This window comes from Aptenodytes patagonicus, chromosome 6, assembly GCF_965638725.1.
Source record: "Aptenodytes patagonicus chromosome 6, bAptPat1.pri.cur, whole genome shotgun sequence".
Taxonomy (NCBI): Eukaryota; Metazoa; Chordata; class Aves; order Sphenisciformes; family Spheniscidae; genus Aptenodytes; species Aptenodytes patagonicus.
This window is the reverse complement of record NC_134954.1, coordinates 40740677-40756782: the sequence shown is the minus strand read 5'-3', so window position 1 is coordinate 40756782 and position 16106 is coordinate 40740677. Positions and strand designations below refer to the sequence as shown.

General features: G+C 44.1%; 1 long non-coding RNA gene across 1 annotated transcript; it reads left to right on the top strand.

Moving 5' to 3' along the window:
- Nucleotides 1-5406: 5406 nt before the first annotated feature.
- On the top strand, nucleotides 5407-13343 carry LOC143162217 (uncharacterized). The gene is made up of 3 exons (XR_012995657.1): nucleotides 5407-5705; nucleotides 6993-9370; nucleotides 11582-13343. It is a non-coding gene; the product is annotated as an uncharacterized LOC143162217 (long non-coding RNA).
- The last annotated feature ends 2763 nt before the right edge of the window (nucleotides 13344-16106 follow it).

Genomic DNA, 16106 nt, shown 5'->3' with positions numbered 1-16106 from the left:
CTCAGATAAGCAGCAGAAATTAAGGATTATCTTGACTACGACATGAACTGTTTACTTTGCTATTTTAAATGGTTATGTTGGCTCCATTTCATGTGTTGCTGGGTAATGCTTTCCAAAAGAGAACTGAGGACCAGACACCGCAATTCTTTGTATTCCTACCGATTCTAGCAGCAGTTCCTAAAAATAATTTTTTCTTTTGTGAGGCTAACTTGCTGCACATTTGGGTAACATTTTGATATCGATTCGGATGAAAGGTGCTCAGTCACATGAAACATTCCCCGTTGCACTGTACAGAGGATACGAAACAGCTTCCTCTGAGCATAGAAGCATAAGCAGTAAATAAAGTTACTATTTAATCTAAGAAAGTGAAGGTTTAAATGTTTAGGCGTAATAGCTCAGAAATCCAACGAGGAGGAAAATATGCAGAGGAATAATTTACCTGGAAGGTAATAGTTGAGGGAGTGACCTCAAGTGACAAGCAATAGAAAAAAAAATCAAAGTCATCTTCCCCATGTAGTGCATCAATGAGACCATAGCTCATTTCTCATCACTCTCATTCCAGGCAAATATGGGCAGTGAGGAATTAATTTAAAGGAAAGCAGTAAAAATATTTGCAGGATTTGCTGAGACTGACATGAAGAGAAACTACAAGGGCCTGGGATGTTCCTAGCATGATTAACAGACAATATATGATGTTTTCTAGTGTATATGACAGAGCAAGCAAATAATAGAAGTAGGTTTATTGAGGATGATCTGCAAAGACTGGCGCAACTTTTTCCTATTACTCTATTTGTTAGCCTGTTTCCTTTCATCTTCACCAGTGAGACAGCACCATCGTTCCTCATGCACATTATTAGTTATAGCACTTTTCAGGTGCAAAATTCTTTACACATCAGAACATTCACCTTCAGAAGCCAACAGCTTACCTGCCAGAGAAGTATTCTCTGCTGCGTCCAGCACACTGCATATTATTTGCACTGTAATATACCTAAATCATAGCGTCACAAACCCCATGCATCCCACCCACAATCATATTAAATGCTTAATTCTGATGACATCTGCCAAACTCCAGTCCAGGTCTTGATACTGCAGGAGGCCGGGGAGTGGGAGCAAACTTGGATCTTCTGTTCATGTTCCTGGTCCTCAAATATTAGCCTTGGTAACCTTGTGCTAGCAAAGAGAAACGAGTGACAACATCATCTGGCTGCTCCATCGTATCCCGGATGTCTGCGCCGAGTGTGCATGAGAGCGCCTGGGAGCTCAGGGCAGTCCATGAACTAGCTGCTTTTGAGAATGGACATGTAAAATTGCTGCCTGCATTTAAACGAAGGTCAGAGCACTTAGGCTGACGACAAGCTGGCTCGTCGTGTACAAAGCTAGGCAGTGCTGGGCGATCGCTGGCTGACCGGTAACATCTGCTTGTGCCATCCCAGCCTTGAAGTGATGGAGATGACAGTGCGCTGCAGCCACACCTTGTCCCAAGCTGGTTGGTTTCAGCTCTGAATTCCAGCACCTTACAAAAAGGCACTTGGAGAGATGCAGTCTTTCAGGCAAAGACACACAAGTGAATCCCATTTAATGATCCCATGGAGGAAAAAACCCTCATACACATCTGGTTTTGCCCTTTCACAAATTGAGGTTGAAATTACTTGTGGCCACGTAGAAGCTTAAGCTTACAAGGACACCCAGGCTTAGGAGCAGGGCTACCCACCCTGAAGGAAAACAAAACAAAACAAGGTAAAATCAAGCAAGCAAAACAAGCAGTCAGACTGTAATGGAAACTGTCTCATCATAAGTGGTAATCCAAATAGTTTAGAAGTCTCCGACCTCCAGAAGGTTCTTCTGGAGTACATAGAAACCACTCTGATTGAGTGCAGGGAATAATGCTAGCACCAGCAACACCCCACTACCTCTGAAATGGCAAACCAATGAGCAAAACCACACGTTTCTTTCTGCCCAGATATTTTTGGCACCTTCTCATTTCTGTTGCTGCACTGAGGGAAGACGAATGGTTACTTCAGGTGATTTAGGGCTCAGCCTTCCTTTGCAATGACCATGAGTTGCAAGTCTCCTTGCAAGTTGCAAGACTCTAAGTCTCCTGTTGACTTAAAAACAAATAGCCCATAAAGACTAATGGGAAAACATCCAATGTTTTTTAATTCTTGAAGGATGTAACCTTGAAAGATTCCCCCCCATCTAATTCTCTCTTTATAAACACCTAACTTTCTTAGGGAGGTGAAAGGAAGGAGGCAAGGGAGCATAACAAAGCAGATACTCTTGGTACCAGTGGGCGAGCCTATGTGTTGCTGGTGACTGTGGACACGCTACCAGCAGTGCTTCCAGGGGCACACAATGTACCATCACACTCCAAGGGCATTTAATATTTAGACAAGGACTTTTGAACAGTTCCACAACAGTAGGCCAGTGGGGACTGAAGACTTGTGAAACTGGATTCAAAGAATAAAAAAAAAGTAGAGCAATCAAGGTTGTAAATTAGCCTGGATTAAGCATGTATTTTTGCTAATAACTAGTTTAGTGCTTAAATATGTGTATGTTCATCCTAACTTCCAAGACGACGAACATTCAAAATTCTTGTAAAGTATTTTTGGTGCATTTGAAACATTTGTGAAAGCACAAGATTTGTGCTTCTTTAGAGTTAACTGCTGTCACAGAACATCTTCACATCATTTTTAACTGCTCCACAATGCTCCATCTTTTCAGGGCTTGAAACAACTCTCACTGAAGTCAGGAGTTGATGGAAAAATGCACAAGAAAAGAAACTCTACTTTTTAAATAGTATTTTTAGCCCTCAGCATAGTTTCCGTAGCAGTATTAGACCCAATTACATGGGTTTTTGCCTCGACTGACTGGGTTGTGCTGTTGAAATTCGGAGCGTTTCTAACACTACGTGATCTCTGGTGGCAAAGTCACTCATTCCCACGCACATGGGGCTTGTCACCCCCTCATAGTTGTTCTGAGACAACTATTGAATTGGGTCACGCTGTAAACTGCGTGAGTGAAACAACCTGGGTTAAAAACTGATGAGTGATAATTCTCCTCTTTGAGAAAGAGGAGTTTCACATAATAAATCTGTGAAACATGTCCTGAGGAGCTTTGAATTAGATGTGCCATAGGGTGGCTCAAAGGAAAAGCAGCAGCCATGAAATTTTGATAATTTTGTTTCTCTCTGTATACTTGGCCTTGTGCCACAGGAAAGGGATGTTGTCAGACAACAGACTTCACAGCCTTCCCGTCACTGGCAATTTTTAAACGATGACCAAGTGCTTGGATATTTTGAATATTTAGATAAAGTTTCATTTGGTAGCTCGATCAACGAGCAGAGCTTCAGGCAATTAGATATCCTTATAATAAAGCATGAAGCCAAACCAGTTGTCTGTCTGGATAATACGGTTATATTGATTTTAGGAGGAAATATAAGCAGTTCTGGAATTACTAGAACATCCCTTATTCTGTCACATACGCGCACACAAAATAACCTTCTATTACCCTACAGTAATCACCCAAGACATCATGGGCCTAATTTGAGAACAAATTTAATAGAGCCTACCACTAGCCCATTTGATACGAATTTTTTTTTTTTTTTGTCTTCAGGCTCTTCGCTATATATGCTGCCTTAGACTAAACTCTCATTAGACACTTGAGGATTGGCTCTGCTAAAACAAAGCCTGAGCAACGAGACCAGAACCAAGCTGTGTTAGGGAGGATATTTTGGGCTAAAAGGACTTTAAGAGAACAAATGAAAAGTAAACTATGTCAAATATTTTGGGCCAGAAGGCATGCAGAACAGACACATGTAATTATTCACATATCTATGGTTAAGAAAACATCACCCAGACACCTTTCTATTTCCTCCCCAGCTTTGACTTACTGCATCATGTCTGCGGCAGAATTACAAACTCTCAGGATAGGGCACGTGTCTTCCTATTAGTCATGTTTAATCAAGAAGTTAATTATTTGGTTTATTTCTTGTGTATTCTGATGCAGTTCTTTTATTCAGCTTCAGTTTATCTCACCTTGTACATTTCCACAAGTTTTTCCTCTGGTCTGTCTTCTAAGTTGTACCTCTTTGTCTTTTGATTGATATACTTTAATAAAGAAAGCAAGATCTAAAATAATAGTTTAAATAGTGACTCATTTTGTTCTGCTTTACCTATTAGTTACATTGTTTGATATGTCAACATATTTTATTAATATTAAAGGTGAAATTCAGAGTTGAAAAAGCACAAGCAGTAGAATGTATTGCCTCTTCACACAGCACTATGGTCGAAAGGAAAGGTAATAACTGCTCAGTGTGGCTTACTTAATCTACCTTGGTGTAAAGCCAAATAAATTCTACCCTTTGAAATAAAAAGTAATTCTTAAACTACCAGTAGTTGTTAATGATTACTAGAACTGGAAATAATCAATCAAAATCCACATGCTAGTGAGTAATAATCTTCTACAAACATCCTGAATATAGAGATTAAACCCTTTATTTTAACAGCTAACAGGGAAAAGGTTAATTTATATCTTAATACTAATTTGCATAGTAAGAACCATTAACTTATGAAGTTAATGAACTGATACATCCACCAGCTCAGTCCAATGACCCTGTACTTAGGGAAAAGCTGAGGGATGTGTGCGGTGGAACGCTGCTGATCATTTCCCAAGGATTTGGCCCAATTCTGGATGCCCAATGCACCGCAGCTGAATGGCATTCAGCCCTGCTCAGGATTACCATCAGCTTAAGTGATGGTTTGGAAAAACCACGAGGAACGGTGCTCTTCCCACATAGTAGTTCTAAAAAAAAACATTGCTAGCACTTTTTTGCATCCCTGAATAGATTGCACACAATTGGCTCCAATGCCGTCTTTGAAACATTACAGGGAGGAGAAAAAGAATGAGCACCTTTAATAGCGCTACAGCTGTGCTTTCTCACATGCTTATTTCTGTCTCCTGTACACTTCTAATGTTTAGGCAACATTTATTGCATGTTGGGGCTTACTTGCATCTTAAAAATCAGAAGAGCGTTGCACGCATGAGATGAAGGGTAGAAGCAGTGTAGTCACCATATGGCTGTCACCCAGACGGACAATCGTGAGCCTGTTGAGTACTGCTGAAACTCAACATTGGGAATTTTGCGGTCCGAAAAGAGCAGCAGCAGAGCAGACTGGCTTCAGCTTGCCTGTAGCAGGACAAAGCTAGTTTCTCTGTACCTCTGTTACCTACTGGTCTTCTCAGTTCAAGGGCATGGGTAATAGGCAGCTGTGCCACAAAAGTTACAGGTGTAACCTTTGAATGCATATTTCAGAGTTCATGTATAAAGTCAGCCTGCTTATTCCAGCTGGAACTTGAATGGTTTAACCTTCAACTCTCAGAGGCTTTCAGATTGGAGCTGCAAATGGATGGAGAAGATTATTTCCAAATGGTCTGGCAGCCTGTTACACATTATGTCAAAGCAGAGTGGACAGAGGGATGGCAGGGCACTCTGTCTCAAGCAGAAAGGGATGTCCTAGGAAACAGTTCACTGGGTCACGGCTTGCGTGTGTGCAAAGGTCTGGGCAAGTTTGTTATAAGGCCATGTGATGCCCAAAGAGAGAGGTCATTTCTATAAATGCCTTCCCCAAAGGTGTCAAGAAACTGTAGGAGATGCTTGTGACGAGAGGAGAAAAGTGATGAGGAACGACGTTACTGGTAACCATGAGGTATGTAGTATTTTTAACTAAGCTAATTAGTTTTGGTTTTATGCAAAAAAAAAACCCCAAACAAACCAAAACTATGTTCCGTAAGTGATCCTATAGAGATGAACTATGCCATATTCTACTAAAAAAATCCAGAACTCTAAGTGCAAACTTACAGAGAAGAGCAACCATTTAAAGAGGTATTTTTTACTACACAAATAATCTGTTTACTCTCACTGTTGTGAACCTTTTCAGTTTTTACTCATATTAGTGCAGCAGATTGAACATACCTTTGCATGGGAAAGGTTTCTTTCCATAGCGTTTTATGCATCCTCAGTAGAATTGGCTACAACACAGTACATTTTAGTGGTACTGCCAATCTGTTTGGCTTTTGTACGACATGAGGCAGCGCACAGGAGCACTGCTCCTGGCACAGACGCAGCCATCGGTGCTCTGCGTGCTGCCCTGAACATAGGGGAAGACGGGCTTTTGGAGCTGGGGCTGGTGTCGTGAGCAAGTAGGAGCAGAAATTGTTTAGCAAATAGCCAAACGCAGAGGCAAGCTTATAATTTTTATAATTGCCTTTTAGAGCTAAACCTCACTTAAAGCAACTGTTCTGAGAACAGAAACAAAACAAAACAAAAAGAAAAGCTTTTAAAAGCCTTTTCTGCCGTGAGGAAGTTAATCTTTCATGAAACCTGGAGGAACAGATGTTACTGCGTTCCCAGGCAAGTAAAGTCTGGAAGGAAATGAACACCATTATCCAGGAAATGGAAATGATTGGAAGCAGCTGTAAGCTGGAGCCTGCTGGCTCTCCCTGGCAAGTTCTGTGGCTGTTGCTCGTCCCTGCAAAGCGGGGCTTCAGTGTCCCTTTAATTCATTTTACACTGCCGGGGACACCTCCGTGAAGGCTGGCTGCCGTGGGCCCGCTAGCATACTTGACGATTAGTTTAGGGAAAGCGCAGATGCTGTCCTAAGCCCGTGTGGAAGCCATGATAGAGTGCAAACCCCGTGTTACACAACAGGGTCCCTTCTCTGACTCAGTGGAAAGGATTTTCTGGATGCCCACGGCAGTGTTCGGTCCGACACAGGGAGGATACGCAAGCGAGCGGGAGCGCGGCTCAGTCAGATACACCACAGACGTGACCTATCCAAGCACTTGAAATAAGAGTTACTGGTACATTTCCATGCTTCTGGGCAGCCTTCCTGCATACAGGACCGACACGCTCATTGTGAACCCATGCAGCTATTTGACTCTAAACCCTAAGGATTAAAACAGATCCATGCAAGGCTTCCCCTCTGTGTTCTCAGGTATGCACAGCCAGGATACATATACCTGTGCCTGGCTCCTCCTCACCACAAAAACATCCTTCCTAGATGCTGCCAGAAAAAGAGCGTCGTGATCGCTCTCACCTCGCAGCCTTCTTGCACCCTGGCCGATGGCCGTCAGCACTTCCACAAGGAGCTGAAAATAAACGAAGCGTGGGCTTTCGGCAATTCGATAGTGCCGCAATCGTACAAAGCAACCTTTCCCTGCTCCACTAAAGGTGCATGATAAAAGAGACTATAATACTATAGCCATAGCACCACAAATGCAATGTCTTGTGTCTGGAAAGTGTTTGCAATAATATGGATGGTGTTACTAACCACTTGCATTTTTGGATATGCTAAATGATCCCAAGAGCTCTGACACAGGGTAAGTGGAAGAGATCCTTTTTTGTTCATCTCGTGGTGAAATCCCCCCCCCATGTTTATTACACTAGTCAAGCCCTGCTGAGAGGACTACCAGCGGTCAAGTGCTTCATCAGCTGCTTCAGGACATGCAGGCGACATCAGCCATGGCATTGAAGAGACTGCATGACAATAACAAAGAAAGCACAAGTTATCTTGAGAGAGCTCGCCTGTGCTCTCCAGCTGGCTCTGAGCCCCAGCTCAGAAGGTCACATAGCTGACATATCATCCTGTGAGTCATCCCCTGATACTGCGTGTGTCAGGCATAACTCATGTAGTTTGGCAGCATCAAGGGAGGTTCCCTCTCCTTTCTTGCTGCCCACAGTCAATGTTGCCCTACAGAACACACAAGACAGTAAAGCCACCGGAAGACATATGTACGGCAACTTGACCATCTCGCTAGTCGTCATCACCTCCTATGGCAGCACCAGACAAGATTCATACCACAAGTGTTACTTGCAAAGCTGTCTAGATGGAGAAGTATGTATCAACACAGCCAAAATACACCTACCTACACCAAAAATAAAGGTTTACAGCCCAGGTCAACTAATTGACCTACGCTTTCTGAAGTCCCTGCTTAAATACCAGAATGCGTGCAGATCTTAGCCAGACTTAAACAACAGACATATCAATGAAACACTAAGATAGATACCTGGTCTACACAGCACTGTGGAGTCAGGCCCATCAGGTAATATAGATTTCGTTCACAGTCTGCACCGTTACGCCCTCTGAATCTACTCCCTAACCAGACAGTCAAAGCACTGGCAATGTGACTGGCACCCTGACAGCACTAGGATATTGCTGAGTGTCACTCCATCAAATAGGTGCTCAGTCAAAGCCACCATTCTCCCGCAAAACCACCATTTCTGCTCAGGCTGGCAGGTAAAGCCACAGCCTGCAGCAGCTGGTTGGAGTCAGCTGGGAAAGCAGGCACTGAAGACACGCATAAAAGTGTCAGGCTACATTAATCAGAGAGAAAGGCAGGCAGAAAGCTCAGCTGCAGTAGATCTGGCAGGAGATGGAGCAGAGGGGTTCGTGATCAAGGGAAGAAAAAAAACCAACAAAAAAGAAACCATGCAAGTACATGTGAAAATTATAGTCCTCAGACTAAGGCCAGGCCTGAGCCTGCTGAATTTTGGCTAAACTTAAACATGAAAAAATCCACATACACCAGAGGGAAGATGTGCTGTTTCAGGAACAAAGACGCGGAACTGACAGATGAAAGAAGCAGAAGCAAGGTGAGACAGGAGTCCCCCAGCTTGCCAGGCGTGTCTCTGTCCCTTCCAGACAGGCACTGCCAGTTAACCTGGAGGAACAAATGCCACATCTGGAAGGAAAATTGCCTTACTGGAGTGTGCAACAGCACCCAGCATGCAATTTGTCAATGTAATGACAAAAAAAGGATTATGCTAATGGGCAGGTAGCTATAATGAGAATACAGTGACACAGATCATGCACAGTACATCTTTCCAGATGCAAAAAGGAATTGCCACTGTGGCTGAGCAGTTTGTTGACCATACAGACAGATGTTTAAGATGGGTGCTCAAAACCAATTTTTTTTCATGAAGAACAGAGCAAGCAATAGTCTTAACGTTTTCTCTGTCAGGGTAAGGTGTTTTCCACAGCATTAGGTTCTGATGACCACCAGCTCAAGAACAGCTGGGATTTTTCTTCTCCAGTGAAAGAAAATATATCATACATTTCAACTTGTAGCTAAAAGCCGTCATCCCATAACTCTGGATAAAGTGCTGCAAAATGCCAAGGCTGTTTCATACCATTGCAGAGGTTACGCATGCTTATGAAGGCTGTGCTAAGCCAAGAGAGATGCTAAGCCATGAAGCTACTGGACATAGTGCTCAGTATGTGCCGCACCAACTCTGGTCGGTTTTGAGGCCTGTTTCAGGAGCGGTGCTACCAGCAGGACCTCAGCAGCTGCTTTTGACCATCCTCGCTATCAGGTTAGTGCTGCAGCTGGTGCAGTGGATGCCCTGGGCCTGCTGCAAGCTAGCTGCTAAGTGCTTTCCAAGCGTTTAGAGACCACCACGCCGAGGAGCTCACAGCCTGAGGCATTTAGTATCTCTGGTGGATGCCAGAGGCACATCAGCTGTTGCTTTCCAACAGCAATGCAGGTAGCAGATCTCAGCCCACACAGCCATGACAGTCAAGAGGACAGCACAAGCGGCCGCCACCATCACCCTGGCAGACACTGCTGTTTAAAAGAGCACGAGCTGAGTGGAAAATCAGCCCAGACGAGCCTGTGAGTCAAAGGCAAGTCATACTGTATGTCAGGAACAAGACATCTGTATGACTATGTCCACTCCAAAAAGCTACCTTATGCATTTAGGGATAGACATCAGGTGAAAAAGAGTGGTTAGGAAAAGCACACATAAAATCACAGGTTAGAAAAAGGATGCTCAAGAATACTTTTCTAGATGCTGCAATACTTTCAAGAGGCAAAGCTGAGGGTTTTAACCAAGGGTCATACAAAAGAGCTTATACCCTTTTTCCTGAACTATGTGCTAAAGTTACCTATTAGCAGTTCACATTCAGACACAGGGATGTTTGTTTGGGGCAGGAATGTGGTTTTGTTTTTATTTTCTCAGAAGCATGTAGCTTACATCTGAGGAAGATCAATTATTAACTCCAGCCTGAGATGGAAGCATACAGGTTTAACTTTCCTGAGGGACAGGTACCTCATCATATTTCTAGATCTGACAGGTTCTGGTGTGGTTTGCTCCCACCCAGGAGGTTAAATACCAGCACACAGTGAAGCGGTCCCATTGGGAGAAAGGGCACCGCACTAAGTACCGATGGGGATAAGATAGGTATTGATTTAATTTAAATTTGAATTTTTACAGTGTTAATAGAAACAATGTTGTGAAAAAGGAGTTATTATTTCTAATTTTTCCTAGGGCTTAGGTTTTGCTAAAACCTATTAAGAGTTTTTGGCAAGGTGTAATGTTCCTGCACCTGTGCTCAGCGGGTGATGTTTCAGACCTCTACAGAGCCACTTACATATGTACTTATTCCACATGGGGAAACATCCTTGGGCTTCTGAAGACTGCTCTTGAAGCATAACATTAAGCTCATTCATCAGACCTAATTGAGCTCTTGGATATCAGATGTTTCTGCACAAATACAATTTTTCCATACACAGCAGTATATATATATTTTTACCATTTTATACTGTTGATCCTTTAGTGAGGGGAGCTGTAGCTTTCATTTAATAATGCCAGCTTTTTATCGTTACCACCTAAAAATTATCCCAGCTTTATGGCTATGTGACACAGCAACATCACCCATACTTAGTAACAGCAGCAGGTGGTACATGAGTGCTCTCACAAGCACATTTCACATTACATGACCACTTGCCCTCAAGGTGTATTCTGGAGCTGAACCAGCTCCCTCAAAAGTCATAACCAGGTTTGGAGCATCTCTGACGATCTGCACTAAACACCTTCCTCAGAGGTGCCTCTCCCCTTCAGGGAGGATCTGTTTAACTCTAAAGCAGAAGGGCTGATCGAGCGTTTGAAGCGTTCAGGGTAACTGCTGAATTCCCAAAGCACTGGGAGGTCTCTGCCCTGCGCTGTGGTCTTCAAAGTTGGGCTCAACACCAGGTAAGATCAGGTGAAGCTCTTCTGTTGGGTGACAGTCCGCGCACGGCAAGCTGGCAGTGGTTTCTCAGCTTTGGGCCTTCTTTTCTAAAACAAGCAAGGGAACTTCCCCACATCTGCTCGTTTGCAAATTCAGTTTCTGTCTGACAGTGCGTTTTACTAGCCTGCAGTCGCAGCACTGGAGGAAGCACGAGCAGAGCCGGGGGCTGGAGTATTGCCATGATGCTCTGCTTTGGAAGACTGCCTTCCGTACAAAGACGACCTTATACTCTCCCACCAAGGCTGCATTTCATCCCGCCCTGTCCCAGCGAGCCCTCTGCAACCGCTGCCTCGCAGCCGAGATGCCAAAACCCAGGGTAGTCACGTGGCTGCATGGCAGACAGTAGCAGATCTATTTAGATTGATTATGCTTCAAATAAAACTGGTGCTGTTGATGTCTATTTACATTAGGCTTTCAGGAACGTTTCATAACCACTTACCCTTTTAATTAAAAAAAAGTATTACCTTTGTTGCTGAGCCAGCAGTCTTTGCAAAGCATCTCTGCTGTCTCTTTAGCACCACATCAACTCAGGAAGGGACCTGTGGCACAAGAAGAGGACCTATCAGCCCAGCCTCCCCTCTGGAAACCTGTGGGCTGCTCAGGCATGCATGCAGACTGATGAGGCTCTTATGGACCACAGCATGAATGATCTGTCCCAGGAGTCAAAGAGGACAGCTCAGACTGGGGGACGGGGTGACAACCAGGAGCTACAGCCAAGAACGTTTCCTAAACCAGGGGAAGGAGCTCTCTCCATCCAGCTGAAAGTGCCTGGTAATCCAGAAGATGTTTATAGCTTCCAGCTGAGGAGAAGTCAGCTGAAGTACCAGTCTGCAATAGAGACTCTCTGCACTAGCTGTTACCAAGGAGGCTCCTGTTCAGGCAAACTTGTAGATGTTTCTTTGGCGTGACTGCACACACTGCTCTTCAGAAGGAAGCTGGTGGCCTCCTTCGCGCTGAAGTTTTGCAAAGTTATTTAAAGGAGTGTTGTTTTTCTGGCCATCCCTGCAACCTCCTTTGTGACACATCACCACATTGCTTTATGAGTTGCTCTGCTGAGGAGAGGCTCGCTAGAGAACTGCACTTTCTGGCAGTTCCCTTATAAGGCAAAGCTCCAGGCTCAGCTGGCCTTAGCTATTCCCTTAGTCTTTAGTCTTCATTGCAAAAACAGACCTGCGCTCTGGTATCCATTGTACCAGTATCAAACTGGAAAGAAGAAAAACAGAATTCCTCTTTTCCTTTGTTAAATGCCAGCCGACTTCACCATTTAAAAAACAAACAAACAAACAAAAAACCCCCAAAAACCCCACCCCCAAAAAAACAAACAGTGCAGAGAAATTGTAATGCTTGTACAATTAGTTTTGCACACCAACAATAGCTTGCAAACTCTTCAGCACTTGTCTCTTTATCACATGTTCATATAGTGCTTAACTTGACAGTTAAGCCCCTCATCCCTGATCCCTGGGCATTACAGTCAAGTGAGCATTACAGAAAACAGGGAAAGCCCCATCAAACAATGCCCTGCCATGACTTGAGTTACCAGGGGACTGGGCTGGGCCCTTACTCATCCCGCCCAGGAGCGCTCTCACAAAGGGTAGCAGAGAATCAGCAAGAAACACACGCACCAGCCCAACTAACTCCCTTTCAAGCCTTTAGCCAAAAACAACTATTGTCTCAAATCCAGGGACTGCAAAGCAATTTGAAAATGACAAGCACTTCAGTTACAGCAGTAGCAATACTAGGAAGCAAAAGGAAGGGACGGGAGAATATTCAGACAGTAGGTGCATGTATATTTATACTACGCTCAAGTTGGAAGCCAGGTTTAAGCCCGACCATGTTCGTGCTTGAACTGATAAGGCTCAGCCCAGATTTCTCGATTCCTAAATTTTCAAAGGAGTTGCAGAGAGGTAAGTTTGTACTTAGTTCTGCACGTGACTGTGATGCACTGGGTAAAGTTATTCTGTGTCAACCATCCTAACCCATGAAGCCTTAACAATTAACACCTCACTGCTGTGTAAATTGGATTAAACATTTGCCTAAAAAATGTGCTTTTCTTAAAGAAAACCTATTGCCCAGATCCAGTTTCGGGCACAGATTCAATAAAATATTGAAGCAAGGTGACAGAGAAGATTATAATCTGCAGCAGGCGGGGCAGCTGAGGACAGCAAGCCGGTGGCCAAGAGTATCTTTAGCCTTCAGCCTTCTCTGCCTAAGCAACAGCAATTGCTTTGGAATAGCAAACTAACAGAATTTATCATTTATTTGTAAATGATTAGCAACATCCCCATTGATTTTTCTACAGGCCTGCCATTGGTCTGCTTAAAGGTTGACAACTGGAGCTACAAATGCAAGTCACCCTGCTCTGCGAGGCAATTGAAAGAAGTCATTGTGTGCTCCTTAGCTTGGAGATGACTCACTTCCAAAGCTGAAATGCCATTAGTTATGTAGTGGTTTCTCAAACCCCAAGAGCATCCAGCTGGAATAATGTCAGGGGAAAACAAGTCACGTTAGCTGAAGGGACAAGCTGAAATGTGTCACCTTGCAGCTACTGCCCGCTTTATTTGTCACCTGCCTGGTAGAACATCACCTTACTAAGTGTCATTTCCGTTTTGAAGGGATGCTGATGAGCACTTTGCAAAAATGGCACGTAAGAGACCCTCCCTCCAGAGTCCTGTGGTCCTTTTTCCTCCCCAGCAAGACAGCTGTGCAGCAAGGAGGCCACACCGCCCGTGCTTGGTTGGAAGAGAAGGGCTGCCTCCGTGCACTCTGGTGGCAGCAGCACGTGAGCCCTGCTGAATGACTGCCTAGACATACGCAGAGCAATGGGGGATTTACCGCTCCACCCAAAATTAATCTTATAATAATCAAAGGTATTTGTACATCAGCATGTGCTTCACTGTAAATGACAACCAGGGCTACCGTGTTACAGGAGGCTTGTCTATCAGGCAGGGAGCATAGTATCTTTCATTGCTTTCATGGGTTATCTTACAAATATTATTGCAGCAATTGGAACAAAGGCCAGGAGATCATAAAAGCTACTGGAAGACAACAAAAATATTTTTGACTGGTAGGTTTGTAGTGCGAGGAGAAGAGTTGTGGAGCACTTTTTTTTTTTCTTTACTTCCTTGAGTAGTACCACATGCATACCACAGTGACGGCTTAATCCAAAATAACATTTTTTTTGTGTGTGAGAGAAGGAGGAGGAGAACTGAGAAAGGAACGTGCTGTAAAAACAATGCAAACTGCATATGCAGAAATGAGGGATATTTTTGTTTCTTCTACAAAGTCATTAAGCAAAACAAAATAAAACCTGTTGTAACTAAATTCAACTTGTTCTGAGCCAACCTCCCTATTTCCTCCTGCGCCTGCCATATGCAAGTTACTTCTTCATTTAGCAGCATGAGGCATAGCCCTTCCCTACTGTAACAGCAAAATCAGCCCAGGCTTGTCACCACATTTCACAAAGTTTGAGAACTGGCACGTTATTAGGCATGGCCACTGACAGGGATCTTTCATCATGAAAAACAAACAAACAAACAAAAAAAACCCCCTCAACCATAGAAAATGTATCAGCCCCAGCATTTTGCTCATGCCAGTGACGTTAACTATGCAAGCAATAACATTACTGCTCAAACATCCCAACTATATTAGGCACTTCCTTGCTGCCCTTCCCCTGAATGGCTGTTGACTTTGCAAGTGCTGCAGGGCAAAGATCTGTCTTCCAAGGCTTTGAAGTGCTTAGCACATTGTTGGCATCATATGAAAGTATCGTAAAATATACACAAGCATGTATCTGCACAGATTATTATTATTAAGGCTGTTGCTATATTCCTTGGTTATTTTACCAGGCAGTGGCTATCTCACTCTGATTTACTATAAGCTCATTATAGGTTTATACAACTGCAAAGGTAATCTAGCAAATGCAAGCGATTAATAATTTCCCCAGCAAATACAATCTGTGAGAAGTAGAATAGAAAGTGCGTCATTTTACAGGACTGGTTTAGGAGAGCAATTAGAGCTGATGAGAAAAGCTGTCCAGAAGCACAACCTACAGTTGTAAGCTGATACTGCACTTCAGGCTGCAGGGCTCAAACTGAGCCTATGCTGATGGAAAACCAGTTCGTTCATGAAGATAAAGCCCTCCTTACAAGATAAAAATGGGTTATGGATGTGAAAGGGATACAAGCTTCACGGTTCCCGGGGCGCAGCATCCAAATGCACCCTTGCAAGTGGGAAGGCCTGCCACTTACCCTTTCTGGGGAAGGGGCTGAAAGAGGATTTCCAAACCGGTTATGAACACAAGCAGGGGGTACTGGGAAAAAGGGTGAAGGAAGGTTGAATTGTCATATTAATGATGATGATTTTCCTTGAAGTTCTTCTTTCCTTGAAGTGAATTAGGCACCGTAATTTGTAATATCACCTCCTTCTCCAACAAGTCAGGAAGGCTTGGAGTCCACACAAGCATTATTTACACTGGATACAGAGAGGATAAATGGCAAAAGGAAATGTGGCTTACCTCCAGGTGAGGCTCCTGGTCTTCAGAGATCTTCCTGAGTAGCTCCGCACACAGCCTGCTCACCCTGCCGGCTACCCCTTCCGTCTCCATCCCCTTTCCCACGGTGATTTCACAGGGAGAAGTCCAAACTCCATATTCCTGCATCCCCAGGACATCACTTTTATTACCAGGCGACACCGAGAACACCCCAGTGGCTTCCTCAGTCCTACCAGCATACCCAGGGCCAGTGAGCTCAGGCATAACCCCAGCAATCTGCTACAGCCAGGGGACCCGGGGGCTGTAGGGCACCCACCTATCACGGGCAGGGCTATGCTGGTACCAGATTGCAATGGTTATCCAAATCATGGGTGAGGGAAGAAGAGGAGAGACCCCAGCAGGTGCTAATGCTCAGACAGCTGTGCTCCCAGCTGTGCTCCCTGGGGGTCATACACCAGAAACAAGGGGTCCTTTCAATTCCCCCTTCTCCGAGCAGCTATCTCTCCATCAGTCTTATGGCTCCCAAATATATGAAAATTGCAGTATGTGTC